Here is a 24,475-nt window from a genome sequence, read left to right on the forward strand (position 1 = left end):
ACTTGAAACATGGCAAAAGATATGAACATTCACCAAAGAATATATAGAAAGACAAAATAAGCATATGAAAATATGACCAACATCCTTTGTCACTAGGAAATGCAAGTTAAAATGGTTATGTGACATAACACACAGTAAAATGGCTAGAATTAAAAAACAACAACAACAAAGAACCGGACAATATAATTGCTTACAAAAAGACAAAAGCAACAGAAAATCTTATTCATCACTGGTGGGAATACAAATTGATGGAGTCACATTGCAGTTTTCTACAAAACTAAACATAGTCTTATCATTTGATCCAACAATCACACTCCCAGATTTTTATCCAATTTATTTGAAATTTTATATCTTCAGAAAAAACTTGCATGTGAATGTTTACAGAAACTTTATTCATGATTGGAATAAACCAGGAAGCAACCAGGAAGTCCTTCAATAGATGCATGGATAAAGAAACAGTGGACATTCATATGATGGAATATTACTCAGTGATAAAAAGAGCTATCAATCCACAAAAAGATACTGCTGGATCTTAAATACATATTTCTGTGTGAAAGTGGCTAGTCTAAAGAGGCTGCACATGGTATGACTCTAATTATGGGACATTCTAGCAAAGATAATACTTAGAAACATATTACTTATAAATAGTTTTCAGAGGCTGAAGGAGGTGGGGTGGAAGGTTGAATAGTGATGCAGAGAATTTTGGAGACAGTGAAACTATTCTATATGACCCTGCAATGGTGGATCCATGACATTAGGTATAAAACTTCATAGCACATAGAGAGGATTTTAATTTATGCTAATAAAAATATCATTTAGGAGATTGGGGAAATGCCAGGATAAAAATGCAGAATGTGACAAAGCAATCTAACTATATTACAAATGTATGAAACAAATTCACTAAAGAGTGGGGAGAAAAAGATGCTGACCAAGGTGACTGCAAATGAGTGGAAGCCTGTCTTTCTTATTCAGATTACCCTTTCAAGGATGTTTGTATGGAAAACAGCTTTAGAAGATAGAGATACTGTCTTTCTATGGGGCAAAGGGCAGGTATATTGACTATGCAGTACAATAAGTATACTTTCTCCCTCCAAGACAAAAATCAAGCAGGCTTATCACCATAAAAGATTCAAATTTCCTATGATTGATGCTCTCCTGTAACACAATTCCCAGTTGGGTAGACACCACCTGCCTTCCTTCACATCACCCTGTGGGAATTGGAACATTGGCTACTTTGACAGCTGTAAGTAATAAACTGTCTTGGTCTCTAACCCAAGTGTTTGTGTCTGTATATTCTGCCAGCGTCCATGAAACTATGACAGAATAACTAATTAGCTTGTAAGTAAGGTAAAATATCGGACACTTCATATACATACCTAGAGAAATATGGTCATCAGCTTAGCTAACTTGAACTTCAGTAAAAAAAGAGTTGGAAAATTCTTTGGTGCAAAGAACTGGAGCACATATTATGGGTCTCATCCAATAGTCTCTGTGAGCCGGGTATATTTCTTAAACTTGAACTGCTATTTTTAAGATTTATAGGAGTTGATCAGTAAATAACCATTGGTTGATTAGACCCTACTAGGAATATGAACTGTTGCCATAACAAATCACCTTGAACTTTGCTGCTTAAAACAACACAAACATATAACCTCACAGTTCTATAGCTCAGAAGTCCTGTAGGCTCAGCTTATTTCTATGTGCCAGTACCCACAAGGTCAAAAACCAAGGTTCCAGCCAGCCTGAGCTATTTGTTCTCTGAGGGATCCGCTGCTTACACCACAGCTGACTGTGCTGCCTTCCTCTTCTGCATTTAAGCATCCATGTGTTGGGATTGGGCCCACCTCAACAACGCAAAACAAACTTCTATGTTAATGTCAGCTTATTAGCATTCTTCACTCTGTCTACAAAATCCTCTTGCCAAGTTGCATAATATATTCGCCGGTGTACATCACGGGAGCCAAACCCTGCCTACCACACTAGGGCGCTAAGTATAGGCCCAATCAGGTGACTGTGGATGTTCCGTGTGGATTTTGGAAAGGAATCATAGGAGAGTCGTGAAGAGAAGTAAAAATTGGGCAAAGATCATTTTTTCTGGAGGAAAAGTTGCTGCCTGTTAGTATGAGTTATTGAAGGACTATGCAATTTTTTTCTGGAAACTTCTGAAGTTAGGAGTAGACACTCTTTTAGGATGGCAGCTTTGAAGCAGATTCCCCAAAGATTGGAAATAGGTTGAATACCCTGTCAAAGCTATTTACCAGGTAGGTTTTTAGAGATTAATTAAGCTATGTTGATCAGTAAAAATCTGAATTATTTTTCTTTTAAGCAGACTTTCAATTCAGTGCTCTCTTAACGTTTATATATTCCAGAGAGATATTTCGGAAGGAATGTTGTCTGTACCAGACAAAAAGTTACTTTAGATATATTTTAATCTTTAGCTTCCATAACTGGAATAATATCTAGAAGAAAATTTTAAATTGAGTATTAAAATATGAAACAAAATTCTAGAAAATAAAGGTCAACATTCCTACCTCTGAGCTTTCAAATATTTTAAAGTAGGAAAAGTAGATTTAGGTTGTCACCTAAAAGTATTAAGACTCATTTATTTGACTTAGAGCTAGTTTTTGTGACCTTGACTGGCTAGTTTTTTGTGACCTTGACTCTACTTTGGAGGGAGGAGAGTTGAATTTTTGACATTTTTTTCTTTATTGTTTTAACTGCATATGTTGCTTCATTTGACTAATTGCAAAACTGTTTTTAAACAATATTTCTTAAAATTCCCTAAAAATAGGAATTGCCTGGGTAACTTACTAAAAATAATAGCTGGGAGAAATCCTAGGCCTCATAAATCCTAGGTAAGAAGGAATCTGCAGAAGCTATATTTATAACAAAGTGCCCAGATGATACACACCATTTAGGGAAGTTTGGTAAATACTTCTTTAAAAAAAGTGCCAAAATAAAATCAAATATTTAGAAATAGTTTACCTCTAAAAAATAATTGATCATATTGGTGAAGCTGGAGGACTTGGGCTTATTTTTTTCATGTATGGTTATCTGACAGTCAATTCAGAATAATTTTAAAGATTTTTGTGCTTTTTTATGAATGGAAAATATTTTTTTGCATTTGTATTTTTTTCTTCTCCCAGTTTCTTTCACTGTTGTGTCAGATTAGCTTTCTCAAATCTGAGATTTTTATAATTACTCAGAATTATATATATTAATTATTTCTTTCCATTCCTTATATCCTTTCCATCTTACAATGATACTTCATTCTACTTAAATTTTAGATGTTTTATGTTTAATATTACATGCAAATTACATTTTAATAACATTTTACATCATTTTTATAAAGAATTTTTTTTTTCTCCCATTAGCTATATGAAGCTGCACACTTTCTGTTGGTTATTAAATTTACTCTAATGGCTCCTTCTAGAACACAGAAATCAGGTCAGTGTGAGTTAGTAACATAGATTCCTTTTCTTTCTAAGTAAGACAACATGATGAAAACTTAGATTAAGAATCCCCCAAAATTGCTGCTAAGAAAATAGAAAGCAACATTGTTGTCTAGACTTGTGTATAGTTTTCACATTTGCATTTTTAAAAGAGCATTTTTCTTTGGTTAAAATAGCTACTTAACATCTTTTTAAATTACAAAAAGATGTCTTCTTGGTAAATATTAAACTAACTCAGTATTTCCTCCCATCTCTGGGGGTAACTAGACTTAACAATTTGGTTAGCTTTCTTTAGACATTTTTGTGTTTGTATGCAAGTATGTACACTTTCAACTGTTTATTTTTCTTGAGTTTACTGTGGGATAGAATACTGCTGATATGTTTCCAAAATTATTTGGCAAATGAAAAGAATTGAAACTTACAGTGATAACAGATATCTTTCTGTTATCTTGGAATTTAATAAGAATATTTCTAGCTTTTTACCAAAGAAGTTTAATATTTGTATTAGATATTTAGGAAATACCTGAGATCCTCACAATGACTTCTGTTTCATTCTTGGCTTGCTGTGGCTTAAAAGGAATGATTATTGTGTTTATCAGTTAGGTTTCTCAAAACTACAGCAAAAAAACAGTTTTTGCTGCTGCTCTGATAATAGTGAATAGCTTTCCTGATGTAGATCTAATCTTGCAATCTTGAATTTCTCATTAAAATGTAATATTCTTTTAAAATACTCATGAATTTAATTTGAAAATGTTTCAACATAGTGTTTATATGTATATTAAAAATAATTGACTTATGGTTTGTGTTATTGCATTCTTTTGTTACTTTTTAATAAAAGTTTAAAAAATGGGAATTTCCCTCTAGCAATTATTTTTAAATATTTCCATTTGCAGCCTATTGCCCATAATATTAAACAAAAACAAAACGTCTATTTTATTTTCATAATTAAATGTTTCTTTGCACATTTGCAAAAGTGCAGCATCAAAAGTGTTTTCATTGTAAAGTATAATGCCAGTAAGATCCTCCTATGGAATTAATCTGCTCATTTATGCTGGAAGCTTTTAGTTTTCTCCATACCTCTAGATTTTTTTTTAAAGGATATATCTGAATGATACCGTTCTTTATTATTCTTACTTCTTATTGTTGGTTGTTTAAATCTGAATACTATGTTTTGTCTTCAGGTGTGCGAAATTATCTTTAATATTTTACTGATTCTATATTTTTGTCAATGTTTTCACTTTTCCCTATTTAGAAATCCAAAGATACGAATTGTTAACATTTCTGGCTTCACCTGCCACATCTTTAAACTTTTCTTTGTCACTTTCCACTCATTTGTAATTTTGTACTGTATTCTTAGAAACAGTATCAGTTGCTCTTTCAACTAAAATATTTGATCATACATTCTGTGTATTTCATTGCAAAAACCACATAAGAGTTTTTAAACTTTTTGCCTAGCAGTCAGTTATTATTTTATGGACACTCATACTTTTCAATAGCACATTAAAATCTCTGAATAAATTCGTATGAAAGGAACTTGCTTTAATATAATTACACAATAGGCAGAAACTACCAGGATGGGTCAGCAAACTAAGCAAACTTAGTGGGTTCAAACATGGCTCCCCCACTTCCTAGCTTTAGTATTTTGGGCAAATCATTTAACATTCTGTGCCTCAGTTCCTTCATGGTCTTCTTAGGAGAATTAAAATAAGTTATGCATGTAAAATGCACAAACACTCTGGTATTTAGTTATTAAGTGTCAGCTGTTATTATTAATATTATTGCTTCTAAAGACAAAAACATGTCAGTTGATGTCTGCTATCCACATGAAGACTGTGCTGCTTTGAATTGGGGAACACTATGGAGATTTAGAAATCCTGGAAAAGAGCTCTAATAATACATCAGACAGCACTGAATAATCGTTAGTTTCTGAGCACAGCATCAACATGCTTAGGCAACCCCGATGAAGAAACTGAGTATTTACCTTCAAAATATGGAGTAAATCCTGAAGATGAAGAATTCCCAAGTGTCAGGCTCCCAACACACTGCACCGGAGTAACCGGGGTTATATATCCTCAGAAGTATCCCAAGACTTCCTGAGTCAGAATTTCCTACACTGGGGTATGGTAATCTGCCTGCTAACTAACCTGCCTGGTGATTCCAATGAGCAGGGTTCTGAACTCTAATGTTATTTCTCAGAGGTCATTGTTCATGACAATCACCTGAAAAACTGGTAGAAAACAATTTCCAGGTTCCTCACCCACAGATTCTGCTTTAATAATACTAGGCAGGGAAATAGGACTCAATATTTTAAAATAGGCATTTTTTAAATTAGAATACTAACCTCTAATGAAATATAGTCTTGTATTTTCATATGGATAAAAATAATTTTATTTATAAATTATATGTAGGCTAAATATGTTTGTTATGTGAAGACAGAATTATCACAGGGAGATTACAGGTTTATTTAGAAAGCAATTCTAATAATGTGGGTCTATTAGAACAAGGTGGTTAATACAGATTGGCTTTAAGGACATTGTTTTGGTGGAATTTGTAGCATTTTGTAACTACTTAGGATCACCAGAGAGTGGGAAGAATCAAATATGGCTGTTGGTGTTGATGTCAGAAGAATAAGCAGTTTCTGGGAGATTAAGATAGACTTACATTAGGTTTATGAACTTTACCAGTAATAGAGATGAATAGTCTAAAAAGCCCCAGGAAATGTAAGGTTTTAAAGGAACAGAAATAACATTTGAAGTACTTGAAAGGAAAACTGATGAAGAGACATTATAATGGAATTTTTGAAAATGCAAACCTTTCAAGAAGTAAGAGGCAAATACCACAAATTATCACAAATTTATAAAATGAATGAAAGTGCAAAGTATTTAAAAATTAATTAAACTTGTATTGTCTTAGACCCTCATAGAAAAGCTAAATGTAGCAGCTCTGTTAACCAACAGGTTGTTCTTGCACAAAGAATGTGCCTATTGTATCAGTTCCCCACTTGTAACACAAACTCCATGACCTTTAACTGAACTAGCCATTGATTCTAAGTGTTATTTCTTTCCCCTTTAACTGTATTTGCAATCCAAACACAGTGTGTAAACACTTGAATAACCTGTATTTAACCCTAAACAGGTATTTGGTTACAAATTACATATGTCCAATATTAATCAATTGTAGACCTTTGAAATATCCTTTTATAGCCAACAAGTTTACCTTGGGCCACTTTCTGTCTATATTCAAAAAGGATCTTTAGTATACAGAAGATCATTCTATGAAACGTGTGTGTTTCATAGAGCTCTCCATGAGTCTCATTTTATAAACTGAATAATATATTTTAAGTGAATAGAATGCTTGAAGTAATTCTCCAGTGAACCAAGCTGTTAGGTAAAGAGTTTTATGATCTACCCCTTTTCATCTCTTTTATATGTTGTCTTTTTGTAATTGGAGTTTTCTTATATCATTTATTAACAAAACCATAAAATCAGATCTCTTAGTCCAATCTTCTATACAATGAAAACTTCCCCAAATTGAGCAAGTCATACCACAAAGAGACATAAATATCTATTTTGGACCTCCCTATGGAAGTATACTTCATATAAAATAATTGTCTTATTTTTATTATTACCAATTATTTAACTTGATATATATACTTAGATTTACCTCTCACTCATGATATAGGAGATCTTAATTTTTATGCCATATGTTTTTCTAAAACCCTGTGAATATTCCATCACTATCTCCTTTGATACATAGAAAGACTATTAAGAAATTAAAGCTTCCAAATCAACTTTTTTCTTACTAAATTATTCTTTTTTCCTTTCAATTAGTACATTATCAATATTGAATCTCTTGAAGGGTCAGCTCCCACCTATTTTTCATTAAGAATACTAGTTGTAGTTTAGGTTAAGTCCATTTCTCTTTTTGTGGGTTTATCCTAGGATGAAGATCTCCTTGAATGTGATGTCACCAGCACCTGATTAATCTTATCTGTCTTAGACTCACCCATTTGCCATCAAAGAAAGACAATCATCTCCAAAATGTGTCGTCTAATCCTATCCATAAGATCATTGAGAACTAGATCTGATAGCATCTGGGGCTTTTCTTCTAATACTGTTGGTGTTAATTTTAGACTCTGCAAGAGTATGTAGACACATTCTCCACACAAAATTCTGACCATGTGAAGTGAACAGTCCATTTGGGCCACTTCCTACCCTAGCTTATAGTTTCTAATCTGACTTCTCTCTGGAAATGGATGTTGGCCCCACTAGCCAAATTTCTTCTGTAGATGGATTTTCCTTATATTAAATTTTAGTCACTTGTTTTCTGTGTCTATCAGCCAAGTTACCCACTAGGTTAAATTTCTTTAATGTCAAACATGTCAAGCAGTAAGTTTAAATTCACTAGATTTCAGGGAACTTTATGTTGAGCTGTTGATCATTCCTCAGGGAAGAAAATGACACCCCTATAATCATAAAGCCACTACCACCTGAATGTAACTGTATTTCTGTTTATGCTGTGTTCTGGCTTCATAACAGCAGCATGTTTTAAAACTGTTGTTGTAACTCAAAATCTTGATTAATGACTTCCTTCTCCTTGGAATAAAATTGTTTGTAGAAAATATCAATTAATCTTATTTTGTCATCTTATTAATACATTATTATTCATCTTTTGTAGTTGAGCTAATTTGCTTAACTAGGAATCTCTTTTTTCAAAAAAATTACTTTCTCCTCATTAATGGTCAATCAGGGTGAAGTCACATATAATTTCATCCAAATTCCATCTTGCCTTTCCATTGAGAAAGTCTTTCAATAACTGAGCCTCTGAGTAAAATCAGGAAATGCAATTCATTCATTTTCTGCCACAATTAACATTAAAAAATGGCAACAATTCTTTAGAAGTAATTAGCAAATGTTTTTGTTACTGCGTAAGTAGTTTGCCTATTTATCAAATAATGGTACATTTAATTGAACTGGCTTCATATTTAAAACAACATTTAAAAAAATTAGTGGATATAAGCAAAATAAACTTAGAACTCCTCCTAACAAAGAGTATACCAACAGTTAATAATCAAATATATTGATCTATGTTTTAGTGGTATGGTTAATCTTTGATTCTTATTGAATTTGCATAAAAATGTTCTGTGATCTAATATTCAGTATAAGTTGACTGAAAATATTCAAACACACTTCTGCTGGTTTCCTTGTCTAGTATTTCTTATACTTTTTTCACATTTTTTTGTTTTCAGTTCATATTTAATTTACCCATGGTTTTCATATAATAAATACTGGACATGCATTTTCTTCAGTGAAATAATGATACTTTTTAAAAGAAGTTAAATTTATAAATATTCCATACCCAGTTATAGACATTATCTTGCCAATGGGTTTCAGCCCCAGGCAAGTTTGCTATGGATTTAAGGTGACCAAAGAAATGAGAGTAGAGGGTTCTTGGGGTGAAAAGGTTATACTCAACTTTATTTCCATGGTGGCAGGTCAACACTAGAATCCCATCCACTCAGAGCGAGTCTGCATGAAGTGAGCCAGTCTCTGCCTCTGGGCCTTTGTGCCTGCACAGCCATCCTCTGGGCACAACTGCCCCAGGCTCTGCTCTGCTCCCCTGCAGCCTTGTAGCTGTGCCACCATGTCTCCCCAAGCACTGGGTGGAGCTCTTTATGTAGAGTCGGTAACAATGTATTGTCCACACGTGTGTAATGAGCAAGCCAACCAGGGCCAGGTGAGAATCCCAGTCACAGGGACCTTCACTTCACCCACAGACATTGTATTTATAAATCATATAATTAAATTCAATTTTATAAACTTCAAATAACTTTAAAGGGGTTCTGTTGTTTGAGATCTGTTTCTCCTTAGGCATTTATTTGGATGTCATGCTTAAATAATTGAAATAATTATGCTCCTCAGGTTGTGGCAAACTTTTATCATTAATCCATTCACAGGCCCTATCTTGTTACTTTATCAAAATAACCTGATCCTTAGCATTTCCTACAGCCTTAAATGTTACCTCTGGTTTAAATTATCATCATTGTTGACATGAGTTAACATGTTGAGAGTCTCCCTAGGGTACTCACTCGTCATGCTCCCTCACTAGAATGCTCTACCATAGGTGCTTGAGGATAAATCCTCCAATTTCTTCAAGCCTTTGCTCACATATCTTGTTCTCAGTATCTTACTCATACATTTCTTGCTTAGCACCTTGATATCCTCAGCAACAATTTTTTAAAAACAATTTTATTGAGGGGAATTTTACTTAACACAAAATTTACCCATTTCAAGTGTGCAATTTAGTAATTTTAAGTAACTTATGAAGTGATTCACCATCACTATAAATCAGTTTTAGATCATTTTCATTCCTCCAATAAAACACTCCATATCCATTTACATTTAATTCCTGTCCTTCTAGCTCCAAATGACCACCAATTTTCTTTCTGTCTATAAATTTGCTTTCTGGACATTTCATAGAAATTGAATTATACAATATATTGTCTATTGTGTCTGGCTTCTGAATTTTGAGGGGTATTCATGAAATAGCATGCATCAATAATTTGTTGCTATTTATTGTTGGATAGTATTCTGCTTTATGGATATATATTATATTTCAGCTGGCTGTTCACACTAATTGAAAGACACTTTGGTTTTTTCCAAGTTTTTCTTATTATGAACCATGCTACTACGAACATTTGTGTAGACATTTCTTCATTTCTCTTGTATACATACCTATGACTGAAATGGCTCGGTTGTGAGGTAGTTTATGTCCAACTTTTTGAGAATCTGTCCAACTTCTTTTCAACGTAGCTGCACCATTTTCCTTTCCTACTAATAATAAAGGAATCTCCCTGTCTCTTCATATCCTTGTCAACACTTGTTATTGTCTATCATTTTAATTGTTTCCATCCTAAAGGGTGCAAAGAATATGTCATTGTGGTTTTGATTTGCATTTTCTAATGACTATTGATGTTGAATGTTGTTTCATATGCAAATTGAACATTGGTATATTTCTTTTCGTTAAATATCTGTCAGTATTTTTGCCCAGTTTTTACTGGGTTGTTGTTTTCTTCCAGAGTTTAAAGTTTTTTGTGTATTCTGGATACAAATATTTTATCAGATATACACTTCTCCCAGGCTGCTACTTGTCCTCGGCAGTTAACTTAAACTTTCTATGATATGCAAATATTTAATCCTACACTCACTTTATCTTCTAATCATGCTAAGAAAAGTCAGTTTCTGTTTCCATCAAACTAATAACACTCATTTATCGTAATGCCAATGCGCTGACATATATAACTACATCTTCACCTTTGCTTTCCAAGTTTCTACTATTGCAAAAATGTTGATTCTTCTTTTAAATTTAGTTTTCAACTTATGCTCTAGATATTTTCCCTTTCTGCTCTTTCTGGAACATAAATACATAAGTTACCCCTTGTCTCTTCTTTCTTGCAGTTTTCTGACTCAACTAGCTTCTTCTCATTAGAATTCAAATATGCTTAATTCTATCCTATTTTAATTTTTAAAACTAAACTGAACTCCCTCAGTTCCACATCTTTCCACAACCAAAGCTGTCTCTATTTTTTTGCATAATAAATCTCCTTTCATGACTTTTTTTCATGCTCCCATCTCCAGTTACTCATCTTTTGTTTCTCTTCAACCTCCTAGTTCTAGCTGCTAGTTCTACCATAACAGTGAAATGTCTCTCAACGAAGTCATTAATAGACTCTTTTTATTAATGAAAAAGTGCATATTTTGTTTTCATTTTATTTGGCCTTTACCAGTATATGATAATATTGAATTATCTCACTCCATATTACATGCTTCCAATTTTCCTCTTTGCTCTCTGAACTGTTACTCCTATGTGAGCTTCTTTCCAAGCTTACCCCTTATTGGTAATTATTTATAATATTCTACCATTTCTTATCAGTTTACCAACTACTCACTTAGACAGTTTTAATTACTCTGAAATCTTGCAAATCTGTATTTTTCAGTACAAATCTCTTCACCAAGCTTTAGTAGACTTTATAATAAAATAACCATATCTTTTTGGATATCATTTAATCACCACAAACTTATCATTTCTCCTGAACAAACTTCATCATCTACTAGATTCAGAAGTGCCTTCCTTTTCCTGCCTACCCAATAATGATAGAGAACTTTGCCATCTATAATTTGCCTTCAGTAGAAACTTAGCCATGAGGGCCTTCTAGAATCTGATTCACTCGAATATAATGGGTAAAACTGCAAAAAACAATTTCAATGAAGAAGAATGTGCATTGCTAATAAGCATATGAAAATAAATTTAATTTCACTGGCAATTAAAGTGCTAATTCATAGTAAGATGCTACTTATTGTCTACTAATTAGCAAAGTTTAAAAAATTACAAATATGTACTCTTACTTCTTGAGAAATGGTTATTGTCATATGATATTGGTAGTAGTGCAAATGGTAATCCTTTCTAGAGGACAATATTGTAAAGTGTTTTTTGATCGATGCCATATATATTTGTACCTAAAGTTAAAACTAACAGCACTCAAAGTATTTTAATTATAATGACCCTACTTATCAAACATATTAAATTTGACTGTACTGTAAGTTAGCAGACAAATGTGTAGTTAGTATTTACTGAAGACAGCTTCAAACAGTCATGTTTACTGAGTCAGTGTATTAAAAATACAACAGAATCATCTTTCTGGTGATGTTGGTTATTTGAGTTATAACATTGTCCAACATGAAAATACTATACTATATTGTAAGAAAGTTGTAATAGTAAAAATCCCAGAAAGAAATAGATGTGAAAGAGAGTCGAGTAAAGTAACTATTTTACAAAGATGAGGGATGGTGAACAAAAACAAGCAAGAAATGGTGAGGCCTCCAGGCTATCCCCAACAGAGAGCAGAATCCACTCCAGTCTTCAAGAGGTCAGGAGAGTGGAGAGGCTATGAGAACCTGAAGAGAATGCTATAGACTGAAATTAACTGGATAGGAGGTATCCTTCAGATGAGAACACAGCTACAATTAATCTTTAGCCTCTCTGAAAAAGAGATGGAAGAACATACACCTCATCCTTGTCATCACCCTATGCACTTATTTCCTTTCCAATAATCCTTAATTCAGTGGGTGTCTGTGGGCAGGACAATTTGTTGACTCTGTCCATAAAGTTCAGCTTCCTCTAGCACAGAACAGGATGGGTAAAGGTACAAAATTATTTTGGAGATAAATGGACAATATTGACAACATGAATATTTTCAAAATATCAAACATACTTAAATGTTTTTTAATGTTTAAAAGTTTGCATTTTTAGAACAACTTCAATGGAAAATGGTTTGGTGTGCTAAAAGACATTAATTTTGCTGTATGGAAGTTTATTTTTTGCCTATTACCACACAAAAATCTTTCAACAGTAAAGTTTCTGCATACTGAGGCAGAGATTATAAATCCTGTGGTAACACTTTATTGCTTGACAGTTAGTCACAATATATTTTTGTTGTATCCCCATTTTCATGGAGATTTATATTTTAATTGATTAAATGATTAAAAAAAAATTTTACCATCAGGAAATTGATAATTAGTGAATCCAAATAAAAGATTAAGTGAGATATGTCTTTTTTTCTTGTGTTTTTATTCCTTACTTCCCTTTTCCCTACCACCCCTAATAATTTCAAGCATATGTCATGTTTCTGGATGCGAAGTGAAAAATATTGCATACTTATTATGGAATGCTCTCCCAGACAAATAATTGTGGTGTCTTTATTTGTTGTCATGTAGATACTAAGTATTATATGTCTGGAAATCTCTTCAGTAGCTGTTGATAAGCAGCCAGAATTCAACTGTGACAAGAAAATAAACCTCAATACCAGAATAATTAGCATGAACTATTTAATCTACTATAATCTTTTACCTTTTTCAATGACAGTCATAATATATTACAATCAAACTGTTTACAATAGCCTATTCAAATCGAATTTTGTATCTTGTTATTGAAATATTCCATTATAAGTGTTATCTTTGCTCAAGATTCAAATGCTTTATTAGAAAAGGAGATGATAAGGTTTTCAGGAATATTAGCTAAATAGTGTACATATTTATTGCTGAACAGTTTATCAAACATGTAAGGATTTAGCACAATTACAAAATTAACGCAATACACTTCATGCTGAATTTAAATCACAGAAGTTCTCTTCCATCAAAGACTATAGAAGGAAGCAAAAGGAAACGAAAGCACGCTTTTGAAAGAAACAATGAGTTCACTCTTCATGGAATTTTATTGAGTACATGCTTTTGGAAATAATTGAAGTAGATATCATAAACAAATGAAGCTAAAAAACAAGGATATTATCTTGAAAAACTGAAAGTATATAAAAATATACAACTATCATGCTGTATAGAACTAAATAAAATGATGTATTGCAAAAAGATAAAATAACTGATAATATTATTCCTTTTATTTTTTACTTTTGTGCCACCTTTCTGATATATACCCAATCTCCTTTTTCTATTCACAAGCACCAAATAAAAGCACAAATTATATTGTGCCTTAATTCTTCTCAAAATTATGCATAAAATCCTGATGTTCAGGGTATCAGCCTAACTTCAATTGATCATTGCAGATTTCTCTAACTACCCTCTCCAAAATCAGTTATCTGATTCAGCCATGTTGGTCTATTACATGCACATAAAATTCACTCTACGCATCTAGTCTCTGAAGAGGTGCTTGACAATAAGCATAGATCAGTGTTGGTAAATGACAGAATTAGTTTGTTTTGAGCTTGGATTGTACTATGATTTATGGTGAAATTTGAATCTCAGTTTATTCATTTGAATTAATGTTACTGCAAAGGATGAATACTATTAAAATATTACATAGATTAGCAAATATTAAAGTATTTTTGGTTCTGTCAGTACCAGCAAAGACCACAGGAATATCTGTTGCCAAACTGAGCTGATATTCCTTTTACCAAAGGAGCCCACAGACCATGGAGAATAGATGTCTAGGAAGCTGGTAGGGTGGCTTGTTATGGGATCTGGGATTGTGTTTAGCCCTTTTGGGGAGGGTTTTACATAACTACTCTTGCTTTCTTTGTTCTATGAAGTTTTATTTGATATTTTTGACAAAATTATATTTGTTGTATTTTCTTGTTTCTTCAATAAAGACTATTTTATTACTATATTAAGCAATCAACAGATATTTGCTGATTTCAATACTGAGTGGTGATTTCAATATTTTTACTATATTTTGAAGGAAGACATGTTTCAGGTTATGTAAGTAAAACTTACACCAATATGTGAAAATCATATTATTATTATGATGTTAAACAAAATAATCAAGATTCTTATTTATAAATAAATATTTAACCAATGCTGCTACAGTCATACAATGAGCAGTAGAAAATTTTAAGAACAGAAAGTATTTTATTGTTGTTATTCTTTAAAATATGTTTCCTATTTATAGGTTTTCAGGAAGGCATTCATGGAGTGGTATATTTTATTAAAATACAAATCATTAAGAAAACTTCCACAATGTATAAACTAATTATACCATTTAGAATCACTTTTCATTGAATAAAGCAGAATATTGTAATATGTGGATTAAACAATAATGGTTTTGTTGATCCCTATAATGAGAAGTTCAAAAGGAGGCAGGCCCGGGTGGATATGGTGCTCAGTCATGTCATAAAGGACCCCACCTCCTTCTCCCACCTGCTCTTCTGTTCTTGCTGTGTGATTTTTTCAAGAGGGCTGCTTTATCTCTAGGCTTCGTATCTATGTTCCAGGCCAGATGAAAAAGAAAACCATCTACTCAATAAGTTTTGTCTTTTGTTAAAATAAAGAAAAAAATAAGACAACCATCTACAAGTACTCTGCTTATATGGAATTGGCTTGAACTTTATATTGGCCCATCCCAACTTCCAGGCAATTTTAAAAGGTATTTTATGCTTCCTATCTCCATCATAGGGGAAGTAAAAGGAACAACTGGGTTGTGATTGGTTTTCAGGGGACATTCCACAGTGGCCACAACACAAAATAATACATATACACAGTAACTATATAGTTGTATAAACAAATATTTTATATATTTATAATAAAATACATAAGTATATTTTATTAGCTTATAGATGTTGATACATTTCTTAGTTATATTTTAATATAAAATACTTTTGACTGACTTTTTGAAATCCTATGAATAGGGAATATACTTAAAATAGTTATTTTATGTAAGTTTAAAGCTCTTTCTATATATACATATTAGTATATGTATGCATATAGACTATATGGAACTTATTCACTATGTACGAACTTGTTCACCATCTAAGAACTTGTTCATTATGCTTCAGAAGATTGGAGACTTTTGAGAGTTAGGCTTGGGGTTGATTAATGATTGTAAATTGAGTACCCTATACAGAATTTCATTGTTGTTAACAACCATTTGATAAATAAATATGAGAGATGCCCTCTCAAAAAAAAAATTAAAGGTTGTATCTTTACAAATTAATGATGACACTATTATTTTCATATCAATGTGGAAAAATGCAGCTATCATATTCCTAAACAATGTTTCATGACTCAGTATGTGTAAATCAAGGGGATACCATTTTAAAATAAATTAATAGATACCCATGAATGAATGGATAAGTTTTCAAGTTACATTGAAATTTGAAACTTGAGTGAATAATTGCAAAACTGGATTTTTGAAAAGAAAATTAAATTCAGTTCTATTTACCTTGTTCTTCAGTATATTTTCCTGGGTTCCATTTGTGTTATATTTTGATAACTCATCTATAAATAGGAAAGATTAACCCAGGAAAGGTTTTTTGGTAAAAATAGCAGATGTGTGTGGTGAATTATTCATTTTCCACTATTCCAATGGTAAAACCCTCCTCTGATCCCAGCTCAGGCTTTGTATACATAGCCCCTTGCCTAATGTTGCCTATCAAGAACATGCCTGTTGTGCTCTGGTAGGTCTGCCTCACATGTATAACTCCTCCCTATTTCCTGCTTAGTTATTCTGTAGTTTATACCTCTGCATGGATTTGAAGAGATAACTGTGCTGTGTGAAGAAAATGAAATTTTATTTTCATGATTCCCAACCCCAAAAAACTGTCCACATAGATATAACTTGCTACCAATATTCTGATTGGTACAGAGATAATGTCTTATAAAGATAAATATGCTTTAATTTAATCTGACTTCATCTGATTTATATTTACTGTGGATTTCACCAACATTCTGTCTTTAGTTACCTATATTATTAGCTATTTTTTCCTTTCTCTGTTTCCATAGAGATATTTTCTTTTAAATTGAGAATTAAGAGAAGCTAGTTTGAAGGTTCTAATTAATACTTTAAGAAAGAAAGTCATGACAGCTAGCTTGGGGGAAAATGGATTGGAATTAATGTGAAAAAAGCAGGAAAATAAAGATAAATGAAACTTATTAAAACTAAGAAAATTTTTAAATTATAGTTTAGGATGTTCAAATTTATGGACATTAAACATGCAAACAGATCTAAATGTATTCCAAATGGGAAAATGAGAGTTTAGAATAAGATAATGTAAATATTGAATCTCTTCATAGCTAGATCTGCTATTGGCATGTTCAAGTCATTTCTAGCAAGTCCTTGTTACAGATTTCTATCTTTGGGCTTGCTGACCTTCCCTGACCTGGAAGAGACTAAATACTGACTTTCTAGTCCCCATGAAAGATATAAAGAGCCAGGATTTTCTTTACTTAATTGATTACGTGAACACCTTAAGAAACAAGATGGAAAGGAAGAAAAAAGTAAAGAAAAAAAAGAGAGGAAAATATTACCAAAGGACCATTTACTTAGTATACATTACAATATGTGAAGTTGAAATAATGAGTTACTTGTGAATTCCTAGGTTTCCTTATGTCTCATTAATACCTTGTCTTTGAAGATAAATTCTAAGACACTAATTTATTTGAAAAAACTAAAAATTTATTTAAACATTTTAGGATATGCTTCTTAAATTGGCACTTCTATGAAATGTCTAAAACAGACATTTTAGGGGAGGTGTAGAAGTCTGTAGAAGCAAGTTACACCAATAATACAAGGATTTATTTATTGATTTAAAGGTTTTGGAATGCCTATGACTTGCAGTAGGTGGTACATACAATACTCAAACACACACACACAGGCATAGTGATACAGATGTAGACTACAATGTGTTTCAAATTGGTAAGACTTCTAAACCAAAAGCACTAGGTGAGACAAGATGAAATAAAAATGTTTTTCACTCTGCAAAACTTCTAAAGAAGAGACTGGATGAGATAAAATGGAAATAACAGATGAGACTCCTTTGCTGAATTTAGTCATGTGTTTTGGGTACTCTTTCCATGTCATTTTTGGCAGTGATGGAGAATGCTAATAAGGAAAAAAATGTAGACAACCCCAATTATTCTGAGGGCATGCAGTTAGGTAACCAGCAACTAACTTGAAGATTTGTGGATTCCAGATGGGACAAGTAATCAGATGACTTGGGGGTATTTTAATGGCACCGAGAAGGTATCATAAAATTACTCACCATATGTTTAATATCCATAAAGCTCTGTTTCTTTGAACTGCTACTTTAATATCTTCCTTTTTATTTAGGTTTTATTGGTATACACTTCAATCGATGTCTTTTCTTATCTACAGGTAAACTTACAGGCAATATGTGAACAGTCATGCACATCACTTATGGCTTATTTTATTGTATTTCCTACTTATTTCACTGATATTTTAATTGTCTGGACTATCATGTGACTATCATTCAAGTTTTATGTCTGAAAGTTTCCATTCTTGTGTCTGTTTGCTGAATTTACTCTGGGTTTTGTGATTAGGAATATACAGGACAGAAATCAAAATGTCACAGTTTGGAAAAAAATAGAAGGTGCAGAATATAGCAAATGAGTACAGATTCTATGTAAATCTATCAGGAAACTTAAAATCACATTTAATAGGTCTGGCGTATGCAGGTGTACTAGGCTAGCTTACACTGCAATCGCCTGAAGTAATATGTGCCTGTGAATTGTGTGGTTGTTGGTGAGGCGATTTTAATAGTGTTGGGTTTTTTTCCTGATAAATGGGTAATTTATTTTCAAATCAAACTCCAGGATGGAAAGGACCATCAACCTCAAAAAGTTCCTGTTATAGGCACAACATACAGCAGCCTGCTAATCACAGCAGGAAACATGAAACATTTAAGATAAAGACAATGGAAACTGAACATTACATAATCCACTTCTGTGAATACCTGGGCAGACACCTACGTTACTATATAGCATTTGAGCACTGTAGAGGAAAATAAATGAGATTCTTCTCTATTTAGTAAGAAAATCCCTGTGTTTCTGTTGAGTTTGGCCACCCAGCTGACCACTATAGTCTCAAACTCCCTTGCAGCTGTCTGTAGCCACGTGACTAAATTTGAAAGAATGTATCGTGGACATGATCGAAATAAGAAAAATGAGTCATTTTTTAAAAAACCAAGACACCTGTCTTTGCCTTATTCTTTCTTTCTATTTCCTGTGAAATGATGGATGACATAGTAACTATGGAACTCACACATGGAAGATGGTAGACATATCTCACTAGCTCTAGATAATTCATTTTTGCATTGTTATGTGTGAAAGAAATATTCCTCTGTTATCTAAGCAAATTAATTAAGCTACTATATGTTGAGAATTTTTGTTATAGTAATTTAGCCTTTACTCTGACTAATGCACATGTCTTCTGTGAAATCAATTGTTACTGATATGTTACTTAATTGAGAAAGTAAATCAGCACAGATTAAGACTTTCTCTATAGTTATGAGCAAGGTGACTAAATGGTTAAACCAATAGAAGCTACACAACTTGCAGAATTCTTACTTAATACCATTTATTTCTGTTAGTCTACAGCATCTTAAGGTAATTCCTTAGTCATTGAAGGACCACGTAATTTTAGCTTTTATTTTTCCTATCAACAACTTTATGAGAAGTGTAAGAAATTTATCCATGATTTAGCTAGAACATGTTCAGATATACTTATATAAAATCACTGTGATTTGGAGTTTCTACTTACTCCCAAATTTTAAGTATATTTTGTGTTTCTCAGAATTCTCCAGGTATTTCTGATAGTTAAATCTTTTGTTTTAAATTAATTGTGTGTCATGGTGCACTTAGCCTTGCAATGGCACCTCTCAGTGGGATCTGCTAACCCTGATTTTCAAGCTAATTATATGCATTAAGTATCATAAATTTAGATTTCCATTACTCTTTTATCTCTGTGAATTTGATAAGCATACACACACATACATGTACATTTTAAAGAATATTTGCTCTACATTTACTTGGTTTTTATTAAGTTGAACATTCAAAAAATTTAAGCATTCATATTTATTTTGTTGAATATATACTCTTCTTAGTATGTCATAAACTTATATTTTCACTGAGCATCTCTTACTGATGAGAAAGCAGTTTTTGCCTGTGTATAATAATAACATTGTCATATGCATTGTGGAAAAGCTTCTTTGTATTTTAATGAAAATACGCTTTTTCTGGACTCCAATTTGGTTCCCCTGTCAGTAAGGTGATCTCAGTCTCCTGTACTAACAGTAAGGCTTAGCTGTGATGCTAGAACAGGGAAGAAGTGGGGCATGACTTTTTAAAAAGGCAGAACTTAAGACATGTCCTTGTTGCCCCTGAGGGGGAAAAAAAGAGGAGTGAGTAGGAATAACTAAGAGATCCTATGTCTGCCACTCCAAATCCTTGCAGGTAAACATCAAAGCACTTAATTATTATGAGGGGGCCTATGAAACAGTTCACAGTGCCAAGTTTCTCTAGGCCCACTATTTGAGTCTTTACTCATCTAGGGAAAGCTTGAAATAAAGCCCTTCTTGGTATATGAAAAGTGGCAGCATGCGTAAATAAATACATGAAACTAAGTTGTTGATCATCCCACCTCCCCCAGCATCATGGCTGTTCCCCTGAATAAATTTTTACATTCAACAGTAAGAGGATGCCAAAGGTAACAGCAAACAGTCATTGAGGTAGTGGAGGTCAGAGGCCAAACATTCCCTACATAAGGTGACTTATAAGGGAAAATGGAGATTTTGGCTCTAACAATATATGGCAACACTTCTTACCCAAATGCAGATAGCACCAGTCTTACCATAGTATCAGTCTAGGTAACAGAAAAAAAAAACCAACCACTTTCTTACTGAGACATATAGATGGTCTGGAAGACACTGTGTGGCCCTAGGGATTCATTCAGCTCATCACTATAAGGCTGCATAAACCTCAGCTCTCATATCTTTGAAGTCTTGTCCAAATGGAGTTGTAGGAGTGAGAGGAAGTCTTAAAGACTGATCATTTTATGTAACCATTGAGTATATAAATAAAATGAATATTCACATTATAACATTGTAGTAAGTGTAAAGGACTGAACTAAAATCTAGTGTGTTTGTGTTAATGTGTGTTTCTACTCCTCAGCAGCTTTAGGCTCATGAAGGTGAATTATAAAGGTGCTATAGTTCTCTTTCCACATCTGAATGGAGAGAAGAAATATGTGTCCTTGTGACAAGTACTGTATTTAAGGTGGAATCTGAACATGTGAACCAGTTACCCATTCAGTGACCATCAGCCCTAAATGTACCCTGTATTGCCCTGACTTGGAATACTTGAGCTGGGCACTGTTAACATTTTCTCCTTTGCCATCCAGCACAACATTAAGTACAGTTAATAGAGGGCACTGCAGGGACACTGACAGCAGAGGGGGTTCTTTTCTGTTTCGGATGGTGTGGTTGTTCCTACAACATTCCTACACCTCAGCATTGGCAGCTTCCTTGTTACTGAATGAGTTTTTCACCAGGGAGGTGCAAGAGACCCAGTGGCACACCAGCAAGTTTTCTGGAGCCTTAGTAAGTAGATTTCTAGCAGTTATGCTATTATTACTGGAGATGGGTTCACAGTAGCACTCCAGTGAGAAATTTATTAGAAATTAAAATTTACAAAACATATGGAATCATTCATTCATTCTATTCCTAGAGCACTTGTAGACTTGGGGCACTGTGCTAAAGACTAGCAATACAGAAGTGAAAATGTAGATATAGTCATGACCTTTTCGGGGTTTACACTATAATGTGGGATACAATAAATAGAATATGTAAACAAAAAATAAACAAAATGAGTAGTGGCTTGAAAGGAGTCTATTTTTAGAATAAAAAGTTGAAGTTTAATTTCATATAGTACATAGAAATTTCATTAGTTGGTATGTATTTCTATTAAAAAGAGAACAAGAAACATTGTCTCCATAGTAATTATTTTAAAAATATTTCTCATTAAATTGTAGTTAATGGTAAAAAGAGCTAACATTTCAAAAATAAAAGTAAATGTCCAAAAATTAAAATGGGAAATTATTAAAATATTGAAGGTTTCTAAGATCTAAATACAATATAAATACATAGAAATCTGAAATAAATATAAAGTAATTAATTGTCTTTATGCCATCACCAAACTCCTAAAAACTTTCAATTAACCCTCTAGAACTTTCCATTAAACATCAGAGGTCTCCCACATCCTAAGCCTTTACAATGAATGTTATGTTGTGTTCACTTTTCTGCTTTAACTGAAACCTGGTTTTTCTCTAGGTCTCTGATTCTTCTGTATCCCTCCTAAATAGTGGTATTTTCTCTACCATAATGCTTTATACCTCTGGGCTTGGAGCTGAAATAGATTTCCTCCTTTCTCCTCACTGATGCTGCTAGGTCATTCTTACTTCCTCCATGCTCACACTCCAAAAGGAGCGATGGCTCTCATATCACCAAACTATACAACCATCAGGCTGCTTATCAGAGATAACTATTAACTCTGGGTTATTACTGTTCATTCCTACTATCCTTTTCATAATTTTGGATGATTTCACTATTCTTGGAGGTGACTTTTCCAATACCTTGTCTTGTGTTTGCTCTTTTCCTCAATAATTCTTCAATTCCCCTACCCACCACCCTATCTGAGCCACTTACTCCATTGTGTTTGCAATAACTGTAACTGATGATAAGTTTAAAAGCTGTATGTCTCTGTTTAAGTCACCTGACTTTCCAAATGAAGTGGGAGTAAAGGGAGATGGACAAAATCAAGAGATGCCAAAGAGGGAGAATTTATTAATCTTTTTGAACTAGTCAGTATAGGTACAATATTTTTGGAATTTCCTGTAGACTCCACAATGTTGTCATTTGTGGAAAGTGAAAGTTCAACTTTGCATATATTAATTTTGCATAGATAGGGTATTACATGAGCCTATGAATCAGGAGATAAAGATGAAGTACAAAATATAATTTGGACAGTAATTATTATTTAAGAATAATTATTGAAGGCAAGTGAATAAGACTGTGAGGTTAAAGTAAGAAGAAGAAGAAGAGATGAGGGACAGAAAGGCAACACTATAGAATACATCATTTAAGGAATTAAATTACTTTCTGTTGAACTTTAAAATAATTTAATCAGGGGAAAAAGCAACCTTGACTTTTGATTACACATTCTTTAAACTTATATATTAATGTGGGGAAATTTGCATTTTCACAATATTTAATTTTACCACAAAAGAATATGCTATAACTTCATTTTTTCAAACCTTGTTATATTTTTATAGGTCTTCCTTCATGACATTTTCTTGTTAATTTTATTGATGGGAACTTTTTCTAAAATACATTTGAATTTATTTGTTAATTCAATGAATATCATTGCTGCATGTACTATGTACTGGGTATTTTTTGACACTTGGGATACATTAGAGAAAAAACTGATAAAAATTTTCCCTGTTGAAACTTATAATTGGAAGAGAAAAATATTGAAAAATGCATTAATATCATGTATACTATATGCAGTGAAGTATCCCAAGCCCACTTTGAGGTTTGATGATTTACTAGAAGGACTCACAAGGCTGAGCATATAGTTGGATTTAAGGCTTTTACAATGTAAAGATACAAAGTACAATAAGCAAAGCAAAAAGAGGAAAAGTCTGGAAGAAGCTTGGACCAAGCTTCTAGAATCCTCTCTCAATGGAGTCATATAGGACTCAATTCCCTAAGCAACAAATTGTAATATGTGTGAAATATCGCCAACCATGGGAGCTCACTGGAGTCTCCCATGCCCAGGGTTGTTACTGGGGGCAGATCATATATGCACCCTTTCTCTGGTATGTACCTATACCCAAGACTCTCTGAAAAAAGAAAGAAGATATTGTACATAAACCACATTATTTACACAAATAGTTAAGGCACAATGAGTCATTCTTACTAGTTGTACATCATATTGTAGGAAAATTCCTGAAACCCAAATTCCCAGATGTGAGCTATGGTAAATTTTGTAAGCCGGTCTTTTAAAGCTTAGCAGTCAGTCCTGCTGTTAGCTCCTTTTTGCTCAGTATATGAGAAGGTAAACAATACAACAAGTAATAAAGTGGAGTGTAGAGAGTTGAGAGGGTTAGGGGTGAGGACTGTCAGCAGTTTTACATGAAGTGTTGAGAATGCATCTCACTAAGAATGTGGCATTTGAGATGGGAATGAGTTAACCATGCAGGTATATTAATATTGGCAGAGGGAATAGCCAGCACAAGGATAATCAAAAGGCCAAATGCTAGTGCTTTGTAAGCAGTGGTTAGGGTCATAGGAAATATCAGAGAGGTGTAGAAGACAGCTGATTGTAGGAGACATTAAAGGTCATTGCAGGGAGTTAGGATTTTACTCAGAAAAATGGAGAGTTTTTGGAGGCTTTTTAGTAAAGAAGTAATATAAAAGATTAAAATGTCTCTAGTTTGAGTATAGTTTTAAGTGGGCTAAGGTAAAGAAGGAAAACCTGTTAAGTAGCTGTTACAGTAATTCAGGAGAGAGATGATACTAGGTTGGTTCAGATTAGATAGTAGTGGAAGTGAGAATAGTCTGATTTGAGACATATTTTGAAATAAGCAACAGATTTCCTTGAAAGACTTTGTTTGACTTTTAAAAGAGTCAGGAAAGACTGTAGGGTTGTTGGTGTGAAAAATGG

The sequence above is a fragment of the Manis javanica genome, chromosome 5 (assembly GCF_040802235.1).
Source record: "Manis javanica isolate MJ-LG chromosome 5, MJ_LKY, whole genome shotgun sequence".
Lineage (NCBI taxonomy): Eukaryota > Metazoa > Chordata > Mammalia > Pholidota > Manidae > Manis > Manis javanica.